The 13,014-nt window shown below is 29.3% G+C and overlaps 1 long non-coding RNA gene across 1 annotated transcript; it reads left to right on the top strand.

Moving 5' to 3' along the window:
• Positions 1-7,235: 7,235 nt before the first annotated feature.
• On the top strand, positions 7,236-8,546 carry LOC107884589. Its single transcript, XR_001680029.2, has 2 exons — positions 7,236-7,462; positions 7,753-8,546. It is a non-coding gene; the product is annotated as an uncharacterized LOC107884589 (long non-coding RNA).
• The last annotated feature ends 4,468 nt before the right edge of the window (positions 8,547-13,014 follow it).

Genomic DNA, 13,014 nt, shown 5'->3' with positions numbered 1-13,014 from the left:
GGCGGACGTACACTGAACGGCGGCGCGCACGCCGTGCGGGGCTATAAGGGGCAGCCGCCGCCGCTCGCAGGCTCCATATTGATTTAATGCGCTCCAGGCGCGCCGCGGCAGTCCCACCTAATCCCGTGTACGAAACACCGTGTGTCGTCGTCGGACGGTTTATTACTATTATTATTATTTTTTTCTCTCGTCGTCCCCGCGTATACTTGCACGCCACCACCTAGCTCGATCTCTATCTATTTGTCTCTCGGTATCTCACTCGCTCACTCTATCCTTTCCTCACTCTCTATCCTTACTCGCTCTATTCTCTCTCTCTGTCCTTTTCTCTCTGTCGGTCGTTATTTCACGTTTTCCTTACTAGTTTTTTTTCCCGTTGTTGGATTTCTTCGCTCGGATGCTGCGGCGGCGGCGGCGGCGATGACGACCGGTCGTTTCGTCCTTTCGGACCGGCGAACAACAACGACGACGACGAAGGCAGAAAAAAAATCCCCCTCCCCCTCTCCCACCGCACTTGTATAATAGAATCGCAGATAAAGACGTTATTATTATATTTGTATATAATATATAGGTATGCAGAAGCACGCGCTCGGCACGTATAATATAATTATAATATATTATATCATTCGTATACACACGAATTTAAGGGGGGGGGGAAATAATATTATTATCTGTGTGTATTTGCTCGGATAAGTACATAAACGTCGTGGCAGCAATCAACAGTGGTGGAATTAACGAAAAAAAACTCAGTCGGCAAACACTATAAAAAGGACCGAAAGTAAAATAATGACTTTGCAGGACAACATTTTTTTGTCATTCTTATAAATACATTGAGTTAAATTATATGGGTACGATAAATATAATTAAATTATATACAAATTAATTAGGTATATGCGGATTAATTAAGCAAGTACCCGCAGTGCCTGGTGCCTAACAAGTTTTTTACACATTTTTTTTCAAAATTTAAATTACCAAAGTTGTTTTAATAAAATTAATTACCTATTGGTCGCATAGTAAGATTCTAACACGAATAATGTATAATATAATATTATTATCGTAAAGTATTATATTATATGCTTTAATTGAAGAATTTGCCTTGACAAATAAAATAAAATTAGACTTTTATCTTTGAAAATTTATTTTACCTATATATACTCCTTAATTTTTATGTAAATAATATGGTTTTTTTATTAATATAATTTTATAATTTTATATTTTTATCCAAGTTTTGGAAGTTAATTCGATTTCATGATATAAAATAAATTATTTTAATTTTATATTTAAAAATAATAAAAAAATACACTTTAATTAATAAAATATACTTTTATAGCGAGCATAAAATATACTTTTATTAAATTCGAATGTACATACAGAGTAAATCAGTTTTTCAGGCTTAAACAAAAAAAAATTCTAGCCATGTCAATAGCCAATATAGGTAGGAATCTTAATAAGACGCGTGGTACGCGCTTGTGTTGGCTCTATCTTAGACACACGCGTACGAGTGTACATCATACCAAATTTCAGTTAGCAAGTTTCAATAAAGTGCTGTCAGTTTTAGTATTAGAGTGAATTGACCTATATTATCAAATTTTTTAGTAAGAATATTATCCGTGTTCATTCGTTAGTTTTTTATGATATTTTAATTTTTGAATGGGTTATGCGTATGTAAAATATTTAAAATTTGAAAATGCTCATAATTCGCTTAAAAATTAAACATCGTAAAAAACTAACGAGAGAACACGGAAAATGTTCTTATCTAAAAGTTTTATAACAGATCAACTCACTATAAAATCAAAACTGGCGAACGAAAATGTACTATGTCGTTTGTGTGTAAGACGGAGACAACAAATGTGGTTTCACGTCCTCTTATAATTCATAATTATTAATGTAACTGTGAAGTTTTATTTTAAGATACGTATTCATATTGTACAGAGAACTTTTAGAAAACAACATTGAAAAATGAATTTAAAAAAGGTGGGCAAGTGGATGTCACTCTGCTGTACAGTAGGTTACAAGTGAGTCACTGTATAATGGATGGTATTAAATTTGAATTCAATGATATAATATCATTGTATAAGAAAAACGATTCTGAGCGGAAACGGTATGTCAGTCTAGGTTACGGTATAAGACATATTATATACTTATATCTATGGTATTAAAAAAAATTGACTTATAATAGGTACCTAAAATGAATTCCAAATTAATCATATCACAATATCCATTAGATACTTATAACGCGTTATACATAAACAACAAACCGTGATACTATCATAGATTCATAATATTATACTTAAGATGTTTCAAGTACCCACGAATAATATTATACAATCACAACAAAATAACTAAAATAGTTGTTCTAGGTTTTTTTAATATGTAATTTCGTCCAAATTTGAAATTAAAATGACTATAAAAATAAACTGTGCTTATGTATTTTTTAGATTATTTTGGTATTGGAATTAACTATTTATGTAAAATCTTGTTTTAAATTTTCTATCCTTAGATATAAAAGTTGAACATTTTATAAATTTTTAACTACAAAATAATTATTCAATTTTAAATATGATAAATTTTGTCAAAATTCGATCATTAAATGCTTATAAAAAAAAATTTTGCCAATGTATTTTTAATATTTTTCAACTGCTATTGTAACAATATATCAGGAGCCTTGTATTAGTTGTATTACATTTTTACACTTTTTGGCCCAACAGATAAAACTTTATTGATATTCATAGAAAAAAAAATAAAAAATAGAAATATGAAATTGTCCGTAAACAGCTCAAAACAAGTCAAAATATTTTGAAAATGTTATCAAGTATAAGAATTGAAAATATAAACATTCAGTGAAATTTTCATGTATTTACAGTGAATAGTTTTTGAATTACAACAAAATAAGAAAATCGCTACATGAGAAATCCAGTGAATATCCAATGTTGTGAAAATTTGAATTTCAAACACTCATAAAAATTTAATTTGAGTTTCTTATAGACATTTTTTTTTACTGATAAAGGTTTATCTTAAAAGGAATCTTGCATTACATTTTAAAATCTTAGATTTAAAAAGAATAATTTTTATGAATTCTTAACTTAAAATAATTTGATAATTTTCATGATATTTCCATATTTTGTCAATTTTTGATCTTTAAATGCTTATAAAAAAAAACTGTGACTAAGGATTTTAATATTTTTCAAATGTCATTGTAACAATATAGTAGGAGCCTTGTATTAAATTTTCAAGTGCACACACACAAAAAAAAAAACACACATCATTGTAAAATCAATAAATTCATTGTTCCACTCAGAATCTAAAAAAACTAATAAAATTGGAAACTGAAAATGTTTATAAAGAGTTCAAAACAAATCAAAATATTTTGAAAATTTTATCGCGTATAGAAAATGCGATTATAAACAACCACCAGTAGAAATTTAATTTCGTAAAATATAATATAATATTATTATAATACATTGCAATAGGTTCCAGCAATGCGTCTGTGTATGCACTGTATACCTACAGGGATCTTTGAAGAATCTCCACTCCCTTGGGCCCCATCGATCGCCGCCGAAACATAAGTGCAAGTAATATTGATATTTAGGGGTGGCGTATAAATTATGTAGGTACCTATGCCCCGCGGAGGCGTAAGAATTCTAAATATTATGACGGAAATGAGATTTTTCAGTTTTCCAAACACGCTCGAATGGGTCGCACGCGGACGAGTAACATAATAATGACGTGATAAATTGCTCGTGCGACGCGTAAAATATTCTGCGACGAGTCTCTGTCGTCTCAAACGGAACGCAAAGTAATATATGACATTATGACGTAATATTATTATAGTACCTATACCAGCGTGATGATGTGCCATGATATACCTACCCCACGCCTCACCACCACCTGCTGATGCACGCACAGGAGTTGAACGTATATATACATATATTACCAGCTATATATAATACTAACATTATTATTTTATGTAAATGCAAAATATTATGCGGAGATTTTTCGAAGAAAAAAATTAAACTCTGTAGCCCATTAAATTTAAATATTTCACTCCAGATTTACGCTTGTTGTTATATATATATAGGTCTGATGTACATCCTATACTTATAAAGGGACGCATAGCGCATACAAATCACCTGTGACTTATGTAGTTAAAGGAATGCCGCTATAGCCTATAGGTACTACTCATTACATGCAATATGGTTTTATTCGTCAACTCGGCTGATTTGAAACGCCGATTTTTTAAAAGTGGAGGCGTAATTATAAGGGGTGAAGACGAGGTATGGTCCTCGCCATACAAAGCCTTATTTTAACCGCTGAAATTTTTTTCTGCAATATTATAATAATATATTATAACGACGCGTCGACGCGATTCGTTTAAATTAATTAATAATGTTGGCTGTGCGCAGTACGTGTAGGTAGGTATAGAGATTAAAAGTTCATCCTGAAGATACCTACATGTAACGGATCACGGATATATCGTGACAAAGTTACGCATTTTGGAAATATAAACATAATTGTAGGAAATAAGGAAGAAGGCCTACCATATAGAGTATAGACACATTATAGACTATAGTCATCCGGGTAGGTACACATAATTTATTTATTTATTAATTCATAAACGCCTATAGGCTCACGTACAGTATTATGAGTAATAAACATAATATAATTTAACTAAACATATACAACTGTTCGCATACGCATAAGACACACATAATGTTAAATTCAATAGTTCTGGGACAACAACAACCCGCGAACTAACGAACTCCGGATAATATTCGCAATAAGTCTTTCGTCATGCTATATTTAATGTTTAATTAAGAACTGGGTGATATTAAAACATATCAACTAGAAATTAGTAATTGATCTATATTTCCTGAAAGCTAATTTTCCCGAGCTATGGTTAAAATATAATTCAAAGGGCCCTGAAAACCCCCACTGAATTCCCTGACATATATAGGTAACATGTTACTACTTACCCCGGCTAACCTCGTTACACTTATCATCGATGATATTTCCAAAAATTAGACAATTTCAATTTCAATCTATAAATTTTATAAGCTACCAGCTGTATAGCCCGACGTTGCCCAGGAATAAATGAACAACCATAAAATATACGGCGCTATACCGGTGTATATCAGTTTTAATGTATTTCAGGTCAAGGGTAAATCGGCATCGGTGTAACCTATCGCTATGTGAACCAATTTGACCGAAATGGGCAATGGGTTTGGTTATAGCACTTGGTATATTTTCGAAAGTGGTTCAAATGACTCTCTAAACTTTCCTGATATCACTAAGAACAATACGTGAAACTTTCGTCAATCGTCAAAATTGGTCAAGTTAGTAAGTTGAGTCTATATAAGCTACAAACATATGGATATGAAATATATGTGTTCCATTTAGAAAGTCTAAGCCGTTTAAAGATTTCTTTGAGGGCGGTATAATAGATCAATAGATTTTTACTAAAAATAATGATAAGTTTATTCCCTTATTTTCAACACAAAGGGAATTTCTAATTATTATGCCACCTTCTAGATGTATTTTTGTCATAGCTATATTATTTTAAATATTTTTTGCAGATATTTTTAACATTTAAGTCCAATTGATATAATTGATATGAATAAGATCCAAGTTAAATCTATACTGCAAAATTGGTATGTCGATTTCAAGCTTTTATATTTTACAAAGATTATTTTTACTTTATTAATTATTGCTGTTACTCAAATGCTCAATGTGCAATCTATGCGTAATCTGATGATACAATAATTGAAATAAATTAGCAATGAATAATATGGTCACCGTATTATAGTATTATATCAAAAAATCCGTCCTCCTGATCATTGAATGTAATTATTTAGAAAAAACTTTTTCTACAATAATACAATATTATTGGTGTGGATAATATTTGAGATTACTTGTCTTTTCGAGTACAACTTTATGACGAGTATCTAATCACTGTAATGTATAGTTATTGACTTATTGTATTTACATAGATTTATATGCGTATTTTCTATATTATATTTATTATTTATTTTTTAACGGACAATGGTTTTCTAAATCGAAATATAAATGGCAACCAAACTATGGATTTTTCCCCAATTTAAATTTTTTTGTTCATAGAAAAAAAATGAGTTTACGATTCAGTGTACACGAAACATGCAGAACTGACTGATTACAATTTACTTTATAGTATAATAATATATTTGTGGAACGATAATATTCATAGTGGTTCACTACATCTTAGACTAGACATTCATTTTTCATTCGAGTATGACAACGCTGAACATTAATCTAAAGAAATCGAGTTTCAGTGCTTTTAAATTTGAACGACATTACTCAAATGTGGCATAGACGCCCTATATACAAAACGATTCTGCGAATGAGTCTGCAGAACGATAAGTAGCACTCTGAAGCCCTATAATAATATAGGTTTTACAATTATGTATTGACACTTTCAGGGTACAAAAAAATGCTCCATACATGTACCTACCAATAATATAGAAAATGGTTGAAAATCAAATACAAATAATAAATATATATACCTATATATATATAATATACCTATGTTCTATATTAATACCTATTATTATTATTTAGGTAGGTATTATCATTTATTAATATTTATATAATATATTAGGTACCTACTTACTACTTAAATTTGTTGTAAAATGCACGTAATTGATTAAGATACTAAATAGTAAATACCTACTCTTAGGTAATATGTAGATCCACGGTAAAATGGTTAGGTATCAACGAATTGTAATTAGTGTCTATTTATTTATAAATCAATAAAATATTATAACATGTAATAATTATTAAAACGATATAAAAAATGTGTATATAATATAATAATGAAAAATATAGTAACCATTATCCTATATTATATTCTCGGATACTATGGGGAACTAAATGCATACCTACATGCATTATACATGTTACCGGCAATATGGATAATCCGGAATTTTGCAAAATACCTAGGCATTATATAAAATGTCAAAAATCACTCGGAAATATACATAATATGAGCTTTGCCTAGGTATTATGTATAATGCCTAACGTGAAGTAGGAAATATGATAAAAATAAACAAAATCGGGTATCGCCTATTATAACCAACAACTTTACTTATCATTTATCGCAAATGCGCGTACCGTGTCCGTGTGTGCACGATTTGACGCAATAAAGATTAAAATTCTTATCCTACTTTAATAATAATTCTGAGGAACTATAATCGTATAATTTTATTACATTACCGTCGTTTTCGTGTCTCGTCACGGTGTGACATTACTATGGATACGATTAATATGAAGTCAAAGTTTATGACGAACTACATACAAATTATAAAAATTTGGCTAAAAATACTAGTTTTTTATCTGATGAACAATATAATGAGTTCAGAGTTGATAAAAATTATTGTAGAACTTAAGCTGGACGTAAGAAAAAACAGCTTAAAAACTTCCATTTAATTAAAAGGTAAGATATTCATATAAGAAAATAATCCCTAAATTACTTTTATAAAATACAACCAACTATTTTAGATTCTGAGCAGTGATATGTATTGATTTTAAAATTATGTGTGTTTTTACACGATAATAATTAGTCGAAATAATGCTTCGATTTTCAACTTGAAGTATTTTCTTCAATTTTTTTTCATTTAAAGTTCGAACTTAACAAAATACTGAAAAATCACAAACTTGCGACACCCACTTTCCCACCTTTTTTTTATTTAGATTTATTTTTATTAATTTATTTTGTTGTCGTAGGTATGACGTGTTCGTTGCACAAGGAAAAACAAAACTTATATTTCCTGTAAAAGATGACATTGTTATACGGTATTATGTGCCCAACAGCTCACTGTTTGATTATGTTTTGCAAACCACACACGTGTCAATAGAATACGGTGGGTATGATCGAATGATCAAGGAATTTAGTAATAAATATAAAAATATAACACGTAATGACATAGAGAAATTTTTGAATTTTTGTGAACCATGTCAACAAAAACAAAAAGGCTCGAAAAAAGGAGTAGTAGTTAAACCAATAATATCTTCTGACTTAAATTCCCGATGCCAAGTTGATTTGATAGATTTCCAGTCTCATCGTGATGGGAAATTTAAATTAATTTTGGTGTACCAGGATCGCCTCACACAACTTGTTGTTCTCAAACCAATTCAAATGTCGAAAATGAAGTATCAGACACAGAACAACTATTAATTACAACTATCCGGGCAACTATTAAATTAAATAACGAAAACCCCAATGTCATGCCAACTAGAGCCGAGGAAAATTTTGAAAATTAAGCTAAAAAAAATGTTGGCGTGGTCGGATAAGAAGCTATTGCCGGTGGCAGTTCATTCAACTGTACGTGTTCCAGTTCCTGAAGTAGATAAAGGACGTTTAGACGCAGTGTTTGTAAGACAAAGTGTCAAAATAGAAAGTGCATTTGCCTTAAAAATAATGTTTTGTGCACTTCAAAATGCCATTTTTCTACAACATGTTGTAATATGTAGCTAGTATTTTAAGTAAAATATTTAAATAATATAGCAATACCTATGTATAAAAAAAATAATAATAGATAAAAATTAAATTTTGTAATATATGAGTAATAATATATAATAATTTTAAGTAACTTAATATAATATTATAACATATTATGATTAATTGTTTTTCACTTTGTCTAAAAAAAATTGGTATTTTACATAATGCCTTGGTATTTTATAAAATACCTAGGTTATATATATAAAATAATATTGAAAATCATATGTTTTATGTAATATGTACATTGCCTAAAATGAGTCGGCAGTATAGATAATGTCTAGGCATTTTTCAAAATACCTGAATAATGAATTATCCATATTGCCGATGACATACATATAATATGTACCGATACAGGGTGATTCACCAAGCATGCTGATCCTCCTTCTTTATTTTTAATAATCCAGTTATTGAAAATCTGATTTATGAAATTTTTTAATGTACTTAAAAACAGTATTTTAAAATTCTTGTGATTTTTCAAATAAGAACCACTAAATAAAGTATTTAGCGGATATTTTTTCGAATATATAATATCAAATGATTTTGAGTAGTTTTTGATTTACTTAACTTTGTGTACTATAAGGATAATGGGTTCATACTTCATAATAATGGTGATTTGAAAATTTAGTAATTAATATTAATATATTAACATTTATTAATTGTAAAAATGGTCCAAGCGTAATAAAATACTAGATCAAAAATTACACCTATTTGATCTATTTTATATTAAATATCTAATAAAGCTAAAAGAGTTCAATTTGACAATATTTAATCAAAAATCCCTGATCCATTACAATTTTGACGACCCTATATAGCTGTATAAACGATAAATAAAAATAACTATACATTGTAATAATATTATATGAAAAATGATATACGAAGTATATTAAACGGGACATTATGAACATGACATTAGTCACAATTATGACATTAATCTATAATTTGTGATACAATCGGTAGATTTATATTGTACATTTTTATAGAAACTATATCCTTCTAATAGAATATTTTAAAATATTTATCAAGTAAACAATGAAGAAGAATCAAAGCTAATAATAAATGTAAAAAATGAAAGTACTCCTGTTACAATAATTAACAACATATTTTATCAAAATGGATTTTAGAATATTTTTTCACAGCAATGTATAAGTAGGTATATGTTTGAATATACTAGCAGTAATACCTCTTTTAGAAGTCTTAGGATAAAGAATGTTTGGTAAATTAGATATAAAAAAAATTATTTGCGGTGAACTACGGGAGAACAAAAACTTGTTAATATTATCAATTGAAAACCAACTATAGCAAGATCTTAGATCTATTATGACTACGGCACTTTATTTATGTCCTTAATGAATAAAAGCAAGAAAAGTAATCTTACGAGTTCTTAATTATTATTATTTTGTATTAAATAATATATAAATAATTACTAATTTTTTAATAAATTATACTTATATGCTGATATTTCAACTTACAATTATTACAATTTTGTATGAGTACCTACTAAATATATACATAATATGATAGGGTTCGTATATTGTCGGTCGACGTGTACAATTTACCATTATTTATGGTACCTTAGGCAAGTGTAACAACTGTAAGAGCTTCTTGCATGTTTTTGCGAAAAGTATGTGGATTTAGTATCCTGAAAACTAAATAGGTGCTACTATAGCATGATTTTGCCCCAGGTCACAAAACATCTCTGAACAGGCCTGCAGGTGGGCATGCTTGGTGGATCATCATGTACAATTTATGTATTATAGGTATAGAGTCAAAACATGTCGCCGGAAATCTCCTGCTGCTGCAATATTCTATACCCTAATACCCTATACCGGTGTACGAGTACGTTCGCATGCTATATTATATTATAGGCACTAAACAAACAGGGACGGATCCAGGGAGGATCCTGTATATTTATTTTTTTATAAATATAAATATTATATATTAAATAACAAATAAACAAAATCTAAACTCCTTTTCACATTCTTTCTTTATATATTAAACAATCAATAATTTATTGATCACATTGATTGCCAGCTATATCTATTGCCTATTATCGTATTATGACAACATTTTTAGTAAAGTATAATATTTTATTATAATTATATTTGTGTTGTAAAAAAATTGTTGCCCCCCCCCAGATCTTTGCTCTGGGTCCGTGCCTGTAAACAAACCATATCAGACAAGCTGATGTTACACTTTAATGGTGTAGTACGTTTAATGACGTTATATAATAATAATTACAAGGTAATAACGTTAAATGTGACTCGGAACGAAATGCCTATAATACAGTCGACGGGATGGTATACTATTTTGGTTTAGGTAACCTGCAGCTGTACGAATTAGTCTTGTCCCTGAGTAACCGCGGATAAGTCGTTCCGTCAAAATGTCGATAATATAATCCATTGTTACGTGTACAGTAGATATTATAATATATATATTATATATATATAGTACATGATGTGATGTGACCGTATTGAAGTAGGTACCTATATAATATCATAATATTATTATCGTTGTTGTATAACGTCGAATTGGCGAAATAAAAGAAATTATTGATATTTAATAAACAACGAACCATAAAAATAAATACGTCGAAATGCAGCGTCGAGGACAAATTCATACCAACCTACCTCTTTTTTTTTTTGTATAGATCGGCGGTTCTCTCATTATTATAGTATTATACACACAATTCCGTTGAGTATTTAAGTTTTTTTAACCATACAACTGCAGCCTTTGGGTATAATATATATATCATAATTTTATTACAGAGCGTGTACTATTGTATATTTTATTCCTTTTTATATTTTTGAATTTTCGTCACTATATATTATATACGAATCGTATAAGTTTCAAGCTAACAAAATTTGATATTTATTGCATGTTGAGGTAAAATTTAATGTCATACTGTTTTCAATATCTCATGAGGTGTAAAATAATAGTTTGTGAGTAGAAAATTCTATGGTCGAACCTAACCTAATAAATTGTATCAAATTCGAATCTATTATCGTTTTTCGGTAAATTATATCAACTGTGCCGTTTTTAACAAGAAATAAACTTTCTTGTTTTCAAAATTATTAATTGTTTTGCATTAAGTTCACAGTTAAAATTTAAAATTTATTTAAATTTACTTTTATACCTAATAAATAAATAGTAGTTATCAAATACATGATTGTTTGTATAGCCGTATATAGATATATTTACCTATATATGTACATTTATTTTACTACAGTAGAAGCCGCTTATTAAAAACACTTTGGGACCAAAGTGAAATGTGTCAATTAACCGATTGTTTCTAATAAGCGATTTAAATGTCCTGATATACGGGCGATCCGTCCTGGTACAATTTGTTTCAATAACGCGATTGTATCAATAATCCGTGTTTCTAATAAGCGGCTTCTACTGTATTTCTCATTACTCATTTTTACTGCATATTATAATATGGCATATTGTGATACATTTAAGTGCATAAAAATCTGTGCTCTAATTATAGTGAGTACCTATTTAGACCGTACTATAATGCGTTTCTTACTTGCGCACTGCAGCTAAGTCGAACAAACGACGAAAATCGTACAACTCATTATTCCTCTTCTCATTCTCAGAATTTTTTTTTTATATATAAGGTCCACATTTTTAAGGTTTCTGTACATGTTTTCTCGGTGTATTCACTGTAATATCATATGTAACTATATAAGGTGTTCCCATATGAATAAATATGATTATTAAAGTCATAAAAATTGAGTACCAAACGATAACATTTTATATGTCGCATACACAATCCAATATAGTAATATGCATTGTTTTCAGTGAGCAGGGTGTGGTGGGCTGCTTCAAGTGCCTACATATTATATGGACCAAGTAATGCAGTTTGGCCAAAAAATGTATTGCGAAAATACTACAAATATTCAGTAGGTACCTACGAATACTATCTGTGTATCGTTATGAATAATAAAAATAATATTATCACATTATTTTTATGACAGTAAAGTTATTATAATATTATTTTAGAATTTTACACATCGTTAGGTAAGTCATACGTGTATATTATAATAAACTTACTATTATACAATAATAATTATAATATTTATAGAACAATATTATAATAATAATAATACATATCAGTATAGCACATAATGTTATAATAGCAATAATTGGACGCCACCTAAACAATGATATTGGAACGACAAATAATGATTCCTAATAGATATATTGTTTTATCACCGTGCCATTAATTTTTCAAGGGTAAAAGTAAAATAATCAAACAACAATAATTATGCACATGTTTAGAAATATCGTATAGGTAGATATACCTATACAGCACGTAAACACATTTACGAACTATAGACTCGTCTTTGTTCTAATTATGCAACAAAGCAAAAATAATTTATCAAGTGATTTTTTTTATACGAGGAACAAAATATGTGCGGTCTGGAGCATTTTTTTTTGTCTCTGTTGAGACGATACCGACCTACACCTTTTTTGTATTTAAAATC

Source organism: Acyrthosiphon pisum, chromosome A1 (assembly GCF_005508785.2).
Source record: "Acyrthosiphon pisum isolate AL4f chromosome A1, pea_aphid_22Mar2018_4r6ur, whole genome shotgun sequence".
In the NCBI taxonomy this organism is placed as follows: domain Eukaryota; kingdom Metazoa; phylum Arthropoda; class Insecta; order Hemiptera; family Aphididae; genus Acyrthosiphon; species Acyrthosiphon pisum.
The sequence above is the reverse complement of the archived record's forward strand: the minus strand, read 5'-3'. Positions and strand labels throughout refer to the sequence as shown.